Here is a 16,266-nt window from a genome sequence, read left to right as displayed (position 1 = left end):
TGCCAACAAAACAAAAGTCAGAAAAATAGGAGGAGGAAGGCAAAACCTTTGACGTGACTCTTCAGAGAGGGCCATTTTCCAACATGGCCCTACCTTGTACAACATCTACAAGTAATCAAAAAATACAGCACCATGCTTGATATTAAATCTTCCACCCAGAACACCCACGACATCCCATCTAAGGTAAATTCACTGGCTTTATGGCAGGCAACACTACATCTTCGAGTCTCTATAATAGGATCCAATTACTTATTATTATTATTATTTGCAATGCGCAACAAATCATCCCCAAGGGGATACCTTGGCGCCTGGGCAGCAGATGACATAGTTATGGAGTGCTCATTAACATAGCCAGGTTTTAAGAAGTTTCTTAAAATGCGCCAAATTGGAACACGCCCGGATCTCATCTGGCAATCTGTTCCAGTGGACGGGGGGCTAGATGAGAAAAGGCACGACTGCCCATTTTGGCCTTCCTAATTCTCCGAGTGCAGAGCAGCTTTCGAGTGCTTGATCTTAACTGGCGCCCCGGAATATAAGGTGTTCGTTTTTTGTTAGATATGCTGGGCCCAACCCCTGGAGTGATTTAAACTCTAGACATCGGAGTTTACAGACTGATCTTTTCCTGATAGGAAGCCAGTGCAATTGTTGCAACAGGGGTAGTGAAGGAGGGTGTGCGGGTTTGTTGAGGGCAAGGCGCGCTGCTTTATTTTGGACGACTTGCTGCCTTGATAATAAATCTTCCCTAATCCCTACCAGTAGAGCATTTCCATAATCTAGTCTACTGACTAGAAGCGCCTGTATAAAGCCTTTTCTGGTATAAAAGAGGAATCCAAGGGAAGATTTTTCTCACCATGTGCATCATACCAAAGCACTTGCCCGATACAGTTTTTACATGCTCCTCCATAGAAAGTCTGTCATCAATTACGATGCCAAAATCCTTCTCCCATTTTTTGGGTATGGGGGCTTCCCCATGTTCCACAGGCCACCACTCAGAGGTCCATAACTCCTCTGCTTTCTCAAACAGCAGAATCTCTGTTATATTGAAGTGAAGCTGTAGGAAGTTCTTGCTCATCCATGTGGCTATTTTTAACATACAGGTCTTAAATTTTTCTCTCGTCAAAACAGGGTCCTTCTCTATAGGGACTATCACCTGCGTGTCGTCTGCATATGAGATCGTATCGAACCCGCAGAATCCAATAATCCGAGCCAGGGAAGACACATAGATATTGAACGAGGTAGAACTCAGGGTGGAGGGGTACCCTGTGGTACACCCTTATGCACTACCGTGGTCTGTGACACAAATGTGTGTAATTGTACACTTTGTGTTCTGTCGGTCAGAAAACTATGCATCCATTTTAATGCCATTCCTCCGACACCAATCTCCTGCAGCTTATTCAAAAGGAGTCTGTGAGAGATGGTGTAAAAGGCTGCCGGCAGATCGAGGAGAACCAACATCGTGGCGGTTCCCTCGCCCAGTAACATCCTTATCGAGCCTGTAACCTCAGTTGAAGCGGACTTGGTGCTGTAACACGCACGGAAACCTGACTGTGAGGATTCGAGCAAATTGTTTTGTTCCAGATAGCCCGAGAGTTGTCGAGTAATAAAGGTTTCCATAATTTTTGAACAGCACGGGAGAAGCGAGATGGGTCTATAACTTTGTAAATCTGCCGGATCGGCTAATGATTTCTTAAGCAGTGGCTTGATATGAGCCTTCTTCCATTTTGAAGGAAACAAGGCTGTAACTAATGATAAGATGCAGACTTCCATGATTGGATGACAAGGACGGTGCCAGATCTAAAATAATATAAGGGGGGCTACATCTGACTGAGAGCCTGACTTAGTGTGTGCCAGCAAAAATAGAACTTGCGCAGAGGTGATGGTTGAGAAAGTCTCTAGACTGGGGGAGAGAGGGCCTTCCGGGGGCGGTATTACCGCCCTAACCACCTCTTCCGAGTCAAATGAGTTATAGATTTTGTCAATCTTCTGTTTAAAATGGTTGGCTAGATCATCACATAGCGCTGCGTAGGTGGGAGGGAGGAATTGTTAGCCCTAGGATTGGTGTACTCCTTAAGAATCTTAAAGAGCTCTTTAGAGGAGCGCTTTGCTTCGGAGATTCGCGTACCTATATGCGATCTCGTGGCTGTGTTGCAATTGTTTAGATACGCTCTATGTGCTATTTTATATTCCAGTATTTCCTCCATTTCCGCTCTCTGATTATACAAGTGGGTTTTTCTTTCTTCAGACTTTCTGAATACCACGGGGCTGGGGCCACCCTTTCCGTGACTGTGACTACCTTAATCGGAGCAATGCTGTTAAGGGCTTCTATTACAGAGGTCTCCAGTAAATGCAGAGCTGAATTACTGTCAGTACAGTTGCTAAATGACGGGGAGAGTATGCCAAACTAAATGATGTTAATGTCACTTTCCTCCATGATCTATGAGAACTCCTACGACATTGGGGTTGGCTTAATGGTTTCGAGATGATCAAAGAGAACCCTAAAGCTAGATGGTCAGTCCAGCTTAGTACTGAGGGGGATTTCTATTATGAGATCATGGAAGTTCGTGAAGATGTTATCCAACGCATGTCCCGCTGTATGTGTCGGGCTGCATACTTTAGGGAAGAGACCTATTGACTCCGTAGCCGCTATCAAACATGCGGATTCTGGGTAGAAAGCTACTATCTAAATGATGATTAAAATCCCCGCGGAGTAGGAAAATATCTGCTTGCAGAGTATATGGGGCAAGATTTTCCAATAGTGACGAACAGAAAGATTTCTTACTTTTCCCAGGGGGATGGTAAACTACAGCTCTGATCAGACTAATGCTTTGGGCAGGCTCCAGCCTAAATACCATTAACTCCATATTCAGAGTGGAAATAGTGTTTACAATTTTAACATGATGGGCTAGACGGGTGGCAATAGCCAGACCTCCTCCCCTCTTGCCTATTCTATCTAGTCTAGCTACTGCATATTCTGCCAAGAAGGCAATTGCCAGAGATGGTGAGGATTGCAAATGCAGCCATGTCTCTGTGAAAAAGCAGATATCTGGTTTCAGGTCTTCCAGCAAATCCCAGATTTCAGCAGCATGCTTGGGGAGAGATCTGGCATTAAGGTACAGGCCATGAAAGGTGACTGCTTGTCCTCCCTTATTCTGCTTTCTCTCCCTGGGAGTCTGCCTGTTGGGTACTCGATGGCCTAAGGGGTGGGGTTGGGGGTGGTGCAGGTCTGTTATTAACTGAGGGTGACCTATAGACCAGTCACACTGCAAGCAGTTATTTAAGACAAAAATTCCCTATGTAACGCCTTCTGTTCTTCCCCATCTTTGCTGGTAGCCATCCCCTGGATTAAGAGCTGGAGATCTGGCAGACCCGCTTCACCTTCTCTCGCTGTCCAAGTATGGAATAAAATAATCTCAAAGTAAACCCTTATCCCTTCTAATTCTGGAAGAGGCTGAACAGGACCTTTCTAAACTTTCTTGTCCCTAGAATGTTTGCGGTTATGTAGATCCTGGCGCCAGGACATCTTTTTAAGTTTTTTTGCCACACTATAAAAATCGTATTACATCCAACATATCTGAGCGAGTGGCTTACTGGTCTTAGAATAAAAGTGAGCTAATATGATTACATGGCCATGGGTTATCACTTTTTAACTGTTCCTTTAGTCAAGTTTGAGAACACTACCACTGTATAAGCTACAGTGGGTGAATACTATAATTAACTCGCTCATGAAATACCCGTTAATCATGGGTCTCTTACCTTATATATAATAACGTAAGATATGAAGTTGTTTGCGACTTTGTATGCTGACCTGTCTGTGCCACTAAATCTTAGAATTCTCATGCAATCATGCTCAGAAAAGATGTGTGAAGCTCAAATATATTGTTAGTTTGGAAAATACTAACGAGCACATTAATATGAACTATTTTCATTGCACTGTTTCCTGCTTTGGATATTGCATCGTCAAAGTAAAAGGACATGTACGTTTGTATTGTTATTTAGTATAATGGAGTTCTAAAACAAGTTTGAGAAAATTCGCTCTCAGCTGCTGCATTACTTCCTGGTCAGGAGCATGACTGGCATTTTTTTTTAATTGAAGATTTCAGAAGATAACTTTGAAAAAGCAGTCAATCCATTTTTGTGCATATGTTACATCTGTGCCTGTGATTAAACTGTATTCATTGAAGAGACATTAGAGTTGCAGGTTATGGGAAAGGTTTACAGAATTAGTATTGCTCTACAGTTAAGGAAAAAATATCAGTTCTCTTAAACAAGGTTCTATCACAGTTAAGCAATGGGTCTCGGATAAGTCAAATCATTTTTCAAGTAGACTATATAATCTTCAAATAAGCACAAAAAACCTCTCCATGCGCACGCCTAAAGAAGAATCATGGGCATTAATCACATTTTTTCCCATGAAAACAAAACAGCTGATTTTTCATCTGGTTCACATTGTTACACAACATTCAGAGGGTGGCTGGAACCACAGGAGATCTCCGAAGGCTAAGGAATAGCCTTATTTAAAAAAAAAAAATGTATTTGAAATGGGTGGGTCTGCGGATCCGAGAATTCCAAAAGAGTGTTAATGTATGCTTAAACACGCGGATGTATCCCCTTGTGGGAATGACTCCCACCCCACACAAAAAAATTCCCAAGGGATTTCAAGGTTCTTGGGGATGTACATACTTGAAATTTCTAATCCACCTTGTAAGTATTGTGTTATGCAATTATTTTGTTACAGAGTTAAGCAAAATCAAATATTTGTCAGATGTCAGTGAATAATTGCGTGGAGACTCAGCGATGTTTGATGATGTTTTTATTCTCGTTCCTTTGTATCAGAGATGTCCTAAACAAAGCAAAAGTCCACTTCTCCCTGAAACATAGCGTCCTCCCCCCTTTCAAGTTCTAGAAAAACCTCATTCAAGTGCAGAGTTTTGTCTTGTCCTAGGCTCAGAAAATTAGGTGTAATTAGATCAAGCCTACCTGACAGGACAGCTGTCTGCATGCAAAATGACATATTGTTGGCTCACCCAGAACACATAGAGGATTGGAGCCCACTTGATGCTTACCAATGTTTGGCTTCCTTGTAACTCATTTATTTGATTTTTATTTGTGCCTCAGCTTGTCAGTCTTGTGTTTGTTTCTCCCAAGGAGCATAGCTTCTTCACCATTTCTTTAGGTTAGGCACTCCATGAGAGTGCATGCATTTCCCAGGTGTCTTCGTCATATACTTCTCTCCCCCTAGACTCTGTGTTGCCGTCACCTGGGTAGTTGTCCCCGCCCCATCCATGTTGCGCTCGCTTTTGTGTCCTCCCCAGTTGCTCTCTCATCTGTGTGCTTATCCTCAACCTGCTCCACATTGCTTTCTTACCCGTTGCTTTTCCTCCCCATGCATGACATCCATGTTGCTTCCACCACCCACCCCATTTGCGCTTCAAAAAGATATGTTCATACCTTTTTTTTTGTCTTATTTGCCGAACTAAACAAGATCAGGAAATCTAAAAACTGCTACTTCAAATTTAGATGTTCTTTTTCCAGAAGAAAATGGATTACAAACTTTCAAAATAAATGCTTCAACATCAAAAGAAATGTCATCACTGGTCCGCTTAGTACCATTTTGCAAGATCTGGGAAGGACAGTTTGCTGGATGGTATCTTCAATAACTTCTTTCTCAAGGGGAAAAACAAAATGAATTGTGTTGTCACCACAGTTTTTGACATATTGTTGAATTTGAAGCCATGTGCCTTAACATTTTTGCAACACAAATAATTTTCAAAGTGTTATACTCTCAACAATTCTGGTCCTCGCTACCTCAGGAAAAAAATCCACTTATTATTTCCTCACTTGTCTCCTTCATTCAGCTTTGATCAATATTCTAACTGTGCCCTGGATAAAAAGATAAAGAAAGGGAGGCCGCTCCTGGTTCAACTTGGCAGCAAACGTTTAGAACTCTCTCCCTGCCGACATTAAGAGTTCATCATCTTCCTTTTGTGGGAAGTTTAAAAAGTGATTATTCAAACAGCCCTACTTATCCTCCCAGCTGTGTCTACTAATGTCAGGAAACCTTTCTGGTATCAGTAACGCTTTAGAAGACATTTCTTCATCATTACAACTTGCTCTGCTACTGCAGAAGAAGTCTTTGCGGCATCACCACAGAAAACTATCGACGTGTATGTCACACAAGAAGTGAAATTGAAATATTTCAACAAAAGTGGATATTATGTAATGTTCCACTTGTTGGAAGCATCACCACAGAGAAATGTTCCTGTAGATCTTGGCCTGCTTGTTGGGAGGAAATAGGTGCAAGCACATTTTGATGATACATAACACCTCACGAGGGCCTCATTACAATTGATGACTGGGTTACAGCTTGAACCCGCAATCCAAAATGTGGTAGGAGATGTTTAACAGCCTTTCACGTTGTACGTTTTACGTTGTGACCTAGGTTTAAAGAGAAATCATACAAGTCTAAATACAAAGGACTCCCCATTTATCAAGAAATTAATTGATGCAACTGAACTGTAAAATCAAATGTCAATGGGCTATTATTTGGCCCGGTTCAGCAGTATGGAACAAAATAAATTAACAGGATGCTAAACCGACAGTGATCAGAATCCAGAGGTGCTGTAAAGAGGAAAGAGTCACAAGTTAAGAAAATCCTGCCCTAGTAAACACTGTTGTGCACTTAAAAAAGGGTGCAAGAATCTACTCAGCACATCAAAACAGTCAGAGGTCACACACCATATAACTAATTTTGCAGTTACGAGCATAATGCAAGGGGTGCATTGGAGAAGATGGGTAAAACAACAGAACCATATCTAACTAATTTGATAGTTAACAAGAATTGGATGTATATGTGCTCTGAATCCACTAACGTAGATTTCATAGCATCTATAGTTAGAGCTCTAATGGACTGAAGGTCCCAGTTCATTCTGCCTGGCGGACATAATTTTCGCACTACCAGTTTCACTGTACAATGTTTGGTCTTTTATACCCATTGTTATCTCAATGTTTTTCTTTTTTTTTGTTACTACTAGCCCTTTGGAATTGCATTTACTGCAGTCACATATGTCTAGTAATATGTAATGTTAGGATTGTTGTTTAAATGCTTCTGTAAAGCGCTCTGACACCCTGTGCAGGGTCATGTTCGTGCTATAGAAAACACTAAAAAATAAATAAATAAATGAAGGCAAACTTGGATTGAAGAGTGAAAACTCCCATGTCAAACAGTATAGTGTCGTAGTTCCGATTGTGTGTTCTGCTAGGCCAGCACTGATAGCCGGGGTAGAAGATATTGTTAAGTGATCATTCATCAAGTACATCAGTTTGCCTAAACAGGGGTTAAGCTGGGCTAACTTATGGCCCCTCGAAGCAACTACTGTCACCGAGGACAGAGTGTGAACACTGGCAGGCAGCGTTGAATTGTAGTTTACCATTGGTAGATGAAAATGCTGCAGTTTCAGACTCAACCTGAAAGCAAAATGAAAACATAATTATTAGATCTTGCGTCATTGTCTCCTTTTCTGAGACTAGAAAATTGTCTTAACAATACAAGTGGGAAAACAGACTTGGTAAGGAAAAATCCTTCTTTTCACATAGCTCTAAGCCTCTTTGGGGAAGAGAATCACCAATCAAAGAGATACAACCAGAAGGATGAGATCTCTGCTGATCATCTAAAGCGGAGTAATAAAGAGCATAGAAAAAGAGGGGCAAAGGACCCAAGGTTGTAGCATAGCGATACTGAACAATGCATTGCGTGTTTACACATAGAGAAAGTGTACAGATTGTACAGGTCACACATATTGTGCATAACAGAAGCCCAGAGTAAAATTCTGTGTTTGTGATTTATTCAAGGGCAGGATCAGCACAAATGTATTATAACGAATCCCTATGTGTGGTGTTCGAGAACTGTGATGCTCCCATCCATCTGCTGGAGCAGCCTGGGCTGCTGAACTACTTGCATCAACACCATGTACCTCTCTCTGGCCTAAGTGGCGACTGGTACACAAGGATGTCACCCAAGAACCCTGGCAGATTAAGGCAAAACACAAAACAACACAGAGGTAAAGCGTAGTATGAAGACAAGGGAAAGACTGAGCATTAAGTCAATCTGGTGATTGCTGGAGGGACTAGGCAGCATTAAACATCGGGCATCTCTACTGTTGGTTCAAGCCTGCTCTACTGTGGGTTGTCACAGTTTTAATTCACATCTTTCATTGTGTTCAGTAGGTCACCTTCTGCACTGCAACTCATCAACCACCAATTTAATTAAAAAATAAACATGTTCATCTAGTCTGCTTAAAAAGTGCAGGGCGGCCCAGTGGCTTGAGATATTTGATTCATTCTACCCTTGGCTACAAAACACACATGAGAGATAGGATTGCTAACAACGCAAGGGGTCCACAGCAAGGGACAGAGGGACAGAAAGAATGGGGAAAATGTGTGGGGCGCAAGTAGGGAGAAGAGCACAAGGGGCAGAATACATAAACAATAAAGGAAAACACACTTGGGATGAAAAAAAGAGGATGTGTAGATAAATATTTTACTTACTCCAGTGTTCTCCCATTGTGCTCTGCTGCTGCACCGGATCCATGCCTCAGCTCTCTGGGCTCTTTGCTCGGCAGTGGTGGTGGCAGCATGGTGTAGGCCAGCACACAAAGGCTTGCTGTTAATGGGTATTCTCTTATGTGTGCTGTGCTCCAGACCTGGACCTATTGTACTTTGTCAGTACTATTTAAGTTTGTTCTCTGCTCTACTTAGCTCGTGATGCTGCGCCACTGGCGAGGAGGAGGAATCGCTGAAGTTGGACCAGAGATGCAATGCGCACTTCAAGTCTCCTAAACGTTGAGGGGAGGGAGGGGTGAGGGGGGATGCTGGAGGGGGGGCGTCGGAGGGATAGAAAAAAAGTATGGAATCAAACACACATCTGACATTCAGGAAGGACTTGTAGTGCTGGGCCTTGTGCCTCTGGATACTCCCAGGAGAAAGGAAGGACCTGCAGCGAGCAAAGGCCATCTGTAAATCCCAGGACAGGGAGTTGCAGACAGCAGAGTAGATCAGAGCAGTCTATCCACAGGACAGGAAACAACTGATGTGCTGTGACTGAAGCCTCAGTGTTCCGCATGGAGGGCACAACAGTGTGCCTAGTTAAACTCATGTACATGGGGCCTTAGGTGTGCTTGTGACTCAATGTGAGGGCTTCAAAAGGACACGCCTGCAGGTACCCACGTTTTTCCTCGTCACACCTCTTTGGTTAGACCACAGGGTAAGCAGGCACTACTGTCCACAATCATGGTGCCGCTGTTAGGGTTATATGCTTCTGGTGTAGTGGGTTCCAAATTCCCTTCTGCTCTTGGCTGCCAGGCCAGCAAGGCAAGCAGTCAAAGGCTTCTCAGGAAAGTAGTGTGGGGGTTATAGGCTCAGAATTTAATCAGACAACAGACACAATAATCGACTGTCTGACTGCTTGTCTAAGTAAATACAGAAGTACTTTATTCTTACTGCAAAACAAAATACTACACACATTATTGGAGGCTCAGCTACAGGGATCTACATAAAATAATGATGAGGCTACAGGACTATTTAATCAGACTACAGAGTTCGAGGCGCAAGTCCACAACTGGTGGTACGAGCACTACTCAGGTCAGTTTATACCCTATCTTGGGCAAAAAGAGTACTTAATGGCAATAGGTAACCTCTCGAACATGCAGAATTATTTTTTTAATCGAAGACACACACTTTCAAGTTCTACAGTCCATCATCATATGCCCGGTTCCGTTGGAGGCAATTTTGCACAGCCGATGATGGTGCAGCCTTTGTGGTATCCTCTTCACTTCCCAATCCGGATTACGCAGCAGCACCGAGACCGCCTCCTAGCCGCCACGGACGACATCAGCACCCTCCACGACCAAGGTCACACGGCTGCACTTATCCCACTAGACCTCTCAGCAGCCTTCGACGCGGTCTCCCACCGCACACTAACCACCAGATTCCAAGAAGACGGCATTCATGGAACTGCCCTCTACTGGATCCGCTCCTTCCTCACCAGCCGAACTCAAAGAATCAGACTCCCGCCCTTCCTCCACAAACCCACAGAGATCAGCTGCGGAGTACCCAAGGATCCTCACTCAGCCCCACGCTCTTCAACATTTACATGGCCCCTCTCGCCACCATAGTCAAAAAACACGAACTCAGTATAGTATCCTACACGGACGACACCCGCTCATCCTCTCCCTCACCAATGAACCCAAGATCACCAGACACAGCTTCCAAGAAGGAATGAAAGTCGTAGCCTCCCGGATGAGCACCAGCTGCCCGAAGCTCAACTCAGATCAAACGGAAGTCCTCGTCCCTGGATCCACCCCCTCCGCATGGGACAACACCTGGTGGCCCACCGCCCTCTGCAATCCCCCCACATCCACAGACCACGCCCGCAACCTCGGCATCATACTTGACTCCTTTTGTGGTTAAATCAGGTAACAAACCACTGGTGCAAGTGTAGTCATCTGAAGGGTTAGCCCAGGCTACACCAAAGATTTATAGGAAGATTGAGGGGTTTCAATGAATATGATGTATCCTTCCTGGAATATTTTGTCCAACCTGGAATAATCTGGAAGATGGAAGGAAGAATTTTGGAGTGTGAGAGAATGATTTAATGTGAGTGGGAGTCAGCTGTTGAGGAGAGAAAAAATATTTCTAGTTGTACTGGGAAAAATGTTTTGTGCATTAAGGCAATTTAGGGATGCATATGACCAAAGTGAAGGTCAAAAAAGGTTATTGGGTGCCAAGAGTGGATGGAATGGTGGAGGACATGGAGGAAGAATGCCTTCAGTGCGTTTGTTGCTAGTGCCAAATCTAAAATAACAAACGGTTGAATTGCCAGACATGTATTAGAGTAAACTGGGGGTGAATAGCAAGAGCACCTTCGACTTGTTACAAACTACTGAACAGTATCCTCTGGTGTTGACGGATTACTATTCTAAGTAGGTGTTGGAAAAATATTGGGATTGCCACTACAGCAATAGTTGCTGACTTCCTGAAAGAAATTGTGAGGGAGGGCTTTCCACAGATTTTTATCACTGATAAAGGGGTGTGAATTGTTTCTGAAGACATGTGATGTTTAAATAGTATAGCTGTGGAGCATATAAGAATACCACTGGATTCTCCCCAATCCAATTGAATAATAGAAAGAAAGAATACAATGATCAAGGATTATATACAAATGGGAAATAAAGTCTGCTCCACAAGACATGCTCTGGCATCACTGTACGGCTTTGAATGTTGTTACAGGCAAATAACGTTTTGGGTGTTTGAAGAGAATGTTGCCAAGTTGAAATATATCTCCTTTTAGCTGGAAAGATAGGATAATGGGTGACTGTAAATTAGACCAGGAGGTGAGTGAGAAGGTTATGTCATATTAGCAAAAACATAGGACATGGTATGATGTCAAGATGTTCCAGGAAGTAATGTAAGACGGTAGTGACATACTAGCAAAAATATAAAACTTCGAATGATGATAAGAGGTGGATCTGGAAAATGAGTGGTGTTGCAGAAATTGGCAGCGTGTGGAAAACCCTAGGCTGGGAAGGAAAGAACAATTGTAATTCCCATGTTCAAGGAAGACTGTGGAAGTGAGGAAGAATGTGGTGGTATTGAACAACAGAAATGTGAATCCTTTGTTGGAAGCCTTAACCACATCGACGCTGATGACGAGCTCAGCTCGTCATGAGGTACACCTCTCGTACGCTCATGACGAGCTCAGCTCGTCATGAACAGCGGGTTTATTAAAACTTTAGCGCACCGCGGGAAAATGCGCCGCAGCGATGCGGTTAAAACATAACTGGTGAATGTGGGCATGGTCAGAAAAGTGAGGGTGAGACATGGTGAGGCTGAGTAAAGGTGAGGGATTCAAGTAGAAAAACACATTCTGGGTACAGCATTTGGTGTTGAAGTCAACTTCGTTCTAGCTTGGGTAAACTAATTTTATTTTATTATTATTACTTCTTTTGCTTTATTTTCCCAAAAGTGTGTAATATATCCGAACAGTTAATAAACAATCTTTTTGAACAGAGTTGCCTTCTGCGTGTACAAAGGGAGATGCGTTATAATGTATTCACATTACCAGGGTGGGTTTCTTAGAGACAGTCACATATACTGCATTAGGCAGCCACGTAAGCTCTAACAATGTTGTGCCTTAGTTTTATAGGCACAAAGATATTCCATTTTAAATTATATTATGCAATTTAAGTCAACTGAAAATATGTTGCTGGAAGAGTGGCGCCATACAAATAGTGCACTCTTAATACCATCAAATCATTCACCTTTTGACAAGTGGCGTGTGGTCCATTATTAACTTGTATAAGAGGTCATTATGCTCTTGTACAAGTGGTCAGGATTTGCTAGCAATCAGGGGCATTTAGGTAGCAGTTGCTTTTACAGTACAAAACTCAGACAGTGATTGATCGGAGTGGGCAGGAGAGGAGCATGCTAGTAGATGCTTTGATGAGTGACAGTAGGCATTCAGGAATGGCCAAGGGTAATAACAGGCTTCCATTTTCAGATGGACTCTTAGTGCTCCAGTTGAAACTTAGCATATAGAGAAAGCTTTCCTCTTACCTTCACAAGCAACATTGATGATCCAACATCTGCAGCCATCAGTGTTGACAAGTCCCACTCTCAAATGGAGATGACCAGAAGTAGAAAAAGCTCAGACACCTGCCTCCCCAACGGCTCTCTTTCTGCACACAAAGTTATGTGGTGTTAAAATTGTGGGAAATTCCAATTAAAACACATTAAACATTATAATATTTCCATAGTATTTCCATAGTTACGCCTGGAAAACTTATAGGTACACTTCACTTGATAAAGGGTTTTGTAGAGACCATCTATTAAGAATACCAAACGATAACAAGGCATGATAATACCATTGACATTAAAATGAGAAACCAACACAATGTGCATGGCAACCACATACCGACAAATGGGCATTCAACTCTATCGGGGAAAATACGCCTTTACAGAATGAACAGGAATACAAAAGAATATCAAATATGACAATGATAGTTTTTTCTAGGCTATTGTCAATAAAATAACAAGCACTAATAAATACTACACATGGTAACATTTATTCATTTTAAACCAAAAAGTAGAACATAAAACATAGATCTATTTAGCTCTAAAAATATCTCAAAAGTGAGTGTTGGAAACAAACATAAAAAGACTAGAAGAAGTGAACAAAAACTTAGGAAGACATGGAATCCTGCACATGGAGACAAAAACGGGAATGAAAAACTGTCACAGTAGCAAGTGGCATCTGAACTTAAATAGCTACTACATACAAGTAACAAGCAGTGTATCTGCTGCGCAACATGACAACGTTTTTTTTAAAAGCACTAGTAAGCGGTCACTGCTAGCCGCGTCATAGCAATTTTTTTGTTGCTGCATTGTATCGTCTTTTTTTTTTTAATTACGCCGTGTTGCACAGCAGCTGAACTGCTGTGCCACATGTAGAAAAAACATTGACAAAGAAAATAGATGTCAAATAGGCTAAACCTATTGGCTTTGCCAATGTTTGTTTCCAATTCCAGCGCTGTTTGTACATACAAACCCGACTGCATCGATGAAGGGGGCTTGGTGGGGCGCAGAAAGCAGAGAATTTGAAGAATGAACCTGGCTTGCTAGACTAGCCTGTGCAATTAATAGTGCGCGCGAGTACACGAGAGTTATATTACAAGATGAAAAGAAATCAGAGTTTATGAAGTCAATCAGTTAAACAGAGCACAGTGAAAACTAGAACATGCTAATCTCCTGATGTAGAACATACAACCTAAAACATTACATAGTTACTGGTTTCACAAGATCCGCATTGTAATTGGTCAGCCGCCCTGTGCCTTGTAGAAATATGTATTTCACTTAGCCACCCCCACAAAATATTTAAACTAAAACTGATTTTATCGAAGTGTAGACCAATGCAGGTTTATGCAATTGTGACACTGGATTAGATGGGGCCTCCAACCTTTCCTATATCAAGAGCTACTCATGGTCAATAATAATCTTGCCGAGCTTCTAATATTATTAGCGCTGTATAGACATTACTTTAGAGGTCACCCTATTTATGCAAGAGTGTCAGAGGTGATTATCTCAGTGCATCATGCAGGGTTGCCAGAAAGGTTGTCAACTTGGAATGTTAATATAATTTTAAAATTCTATCGTTTTTCTCCAAACATCATCTTATAAGCTCATAAAATAGACATTTTCATCTTAAATATACACTTTTAAATGTTGGAATACGTATCTTAATTCATCCAGCACACAGCCTCTAATTTAGTAGGCTGGGCTGTACATAGGAGGGCAACTGACAAGTAGCTGGAGAGCTACTAGTAGTTCCCGAGCTACTCGTTGGAAATGCTTGTGCCACATCATGATTTTCTAGACGTTCTCTTTGCCTGAGAACGCCCGTTCTTTGAGTTCGGCCAGCACAAACCCATGGTTTTCACTGTGTACATCAGAACCTGTTAGCGCATGCCCTTGATAAGAGAAGGAAGGTGCGTGAAAGGACCAATTACATTACTAGGTTACCATACGAATTGATCAAACTGAACCCCTGGTGAATTTTGACATCCAATCAAAGTGCTGCCTCAGCCACCGCCCCTTAAAACGTGGTTTTAACCTTCCAGCAACAAGAATGGCGTTCGTCCCATGCTCCACTGGTGCAAAGCACCAGTGCATTCTGGAAATCTGGCCAACCTCGGAGTCTAACATATGTGCTTAGTTCACGCCGCCAACGCATGCTGGTGGTTAATAAAAAGAGTACCTGCAGAAGCCTACAGTGGAAGGACACTGGCCACCGGAGCAGTATTTGGTCCAGGCTCCACGGCATGACGTCAGAGGCGAGGAGGAGGTGCGGACCAGCAAGGAAATGACAGTTACTTAGGAGCCACATAAGAGCCAGCCAATGGTAAGTAAAGGTGAGTAATAGGTGGGTTCTAAGCCACTTTTAAGATTTTTTTTTTTTTTTTTACTACAATAGATTTTGCAAGCACAAGCCATGTGCACGTGAAACCTAAAAAACTATAGGCACATACCATGCCAACAATGGATTTAAGGGGGTAAAAGTATCTGATCATTCTCAAATCATATGTGGTCAATATTTTACCTCCAAAAGCAGCACCAGCAAAACAGGAAACACTCATTCTTCCACTGTGACCCCAGCTGTAAATGACTAAAACAACAGGGCAAGACAATCTTACACCAGTTGTTACCAAAAAGCAAATGATAAATGACCTATCTAGAGGAATAACTATGGCAATTTAATGTAATAAAAATTGAGTACACACCTTAAAGGAAATTATTTGAGAGCATAAATGGAGCAAGGCACTAGATAAGCACCAGAGGATTGCAGTATTGAGAACTTTCTTACAAAAGATTACAAACAAAAGGATCAAAAACAGAGGATTAGAATGGCAGGCATACTGCACAAATAAAATATAATGCCACCTATGTGTTTGAACAATACATTGCATCAAAAACCAAAGTAAGCAGAAAACATGGAAGGAACCTAAATATTACCAAATCCCACAGCACCTCTAAGACGCTTGTAGCACAGGGAAGGAAACACAGGAAGATTTCAACACCAGCCATTCCCCTTCTACCGTGAAGAGATGTGTACCTGCCGTATGCTGAACACAGTGTTGAGATCTGCATGGTCTAACCCTCATAAAAGAGTTTACCATGCTTCGAGTCACAAGAAATCTTAAGCGATGGAGTAAGGGAAACTAAAGCAAGGCAGAAGAGTGAGACCAGAAAGCAAGAGAGCTGGGAGAGGCAACAGGTCTGCGAAAAGACAGCTGAGATCACGAAATGTGTGAGTCCCCAGAAGAAGCCTGCAATATCAATAATATACTGTTAGCCTGAAACACGTGCTTACATATTCTGCGAAATGCAATTGTCCACAGCAGTAATTAGAGCAAGGAGAGTAAACTGTTTCAGTGGATTCTTTAAAACAAAACATTGGCTAGCAGAAGGGGCATGGCAATAGTCCTGAATAATCATACACTTTCACTCCACACACTTCTTACATCTTAAAATGCTACGGGTTGAAGAACTCTATTTTTTAGGACACTGAAGCCGCCTCAGGTGAGTGGTGGACAGCAACAAACTTCCTGAAGCTAAATCCTACAGAAAGTGAAGAAGTATTCACAAACACCACTCAACCTGGGACAAATTTGAATGGTCTCTTTCCATGGGTATTTGTCTGCTACCTTCTGAAATAGT

At 42.3% G+C, this 16,266-nt stretch overlaps 1 protein-coding gene across 3 annotated transcripts in view; it reads right to left on the bottom strand.

The window, feature by feature from the left end:
• Positions 1 to 16,266, bottom strand: part of LOC144816539 (uncharacterized) — a 1,138,385-nt gene that overhangs the window by 1,105,848 nt on the left and 16,271 nt on the right. For all 3 annotated transcript variants that reach the window (XM_078674268.1, XM_078674269.1, XM_078674271.1), the window contains exon 2: positions 12,610 to 12,731. The gene's annotated coding sequence lies outside the window, so the exon portion shown is untranslated. The remainder of the gene's footprint in view (positions 1 to 12,609; positions 12,732 to 16,266) is intronic.

This window comes from Lissotriton helveticus, chromosome 1_1 (assembly GCF_964261635.1).
Source record: "Lissotriton helveticus chromosome 1_1, aLisHel1.1, whole genome shotgun sequence".
NCBI classification, from domain to species: domain Eukaryota; kingdom Metazoa; phylum Chordata; class Amphibia; order Caudata; family Salamandridae; genus Lissotriton; species Lissotriton helveticus.
The sequence above is the reverse complement of the archived record's forward strand: the minus strand, read 5'-3'. Positions and strand labels throughout refer to the sequence as shown.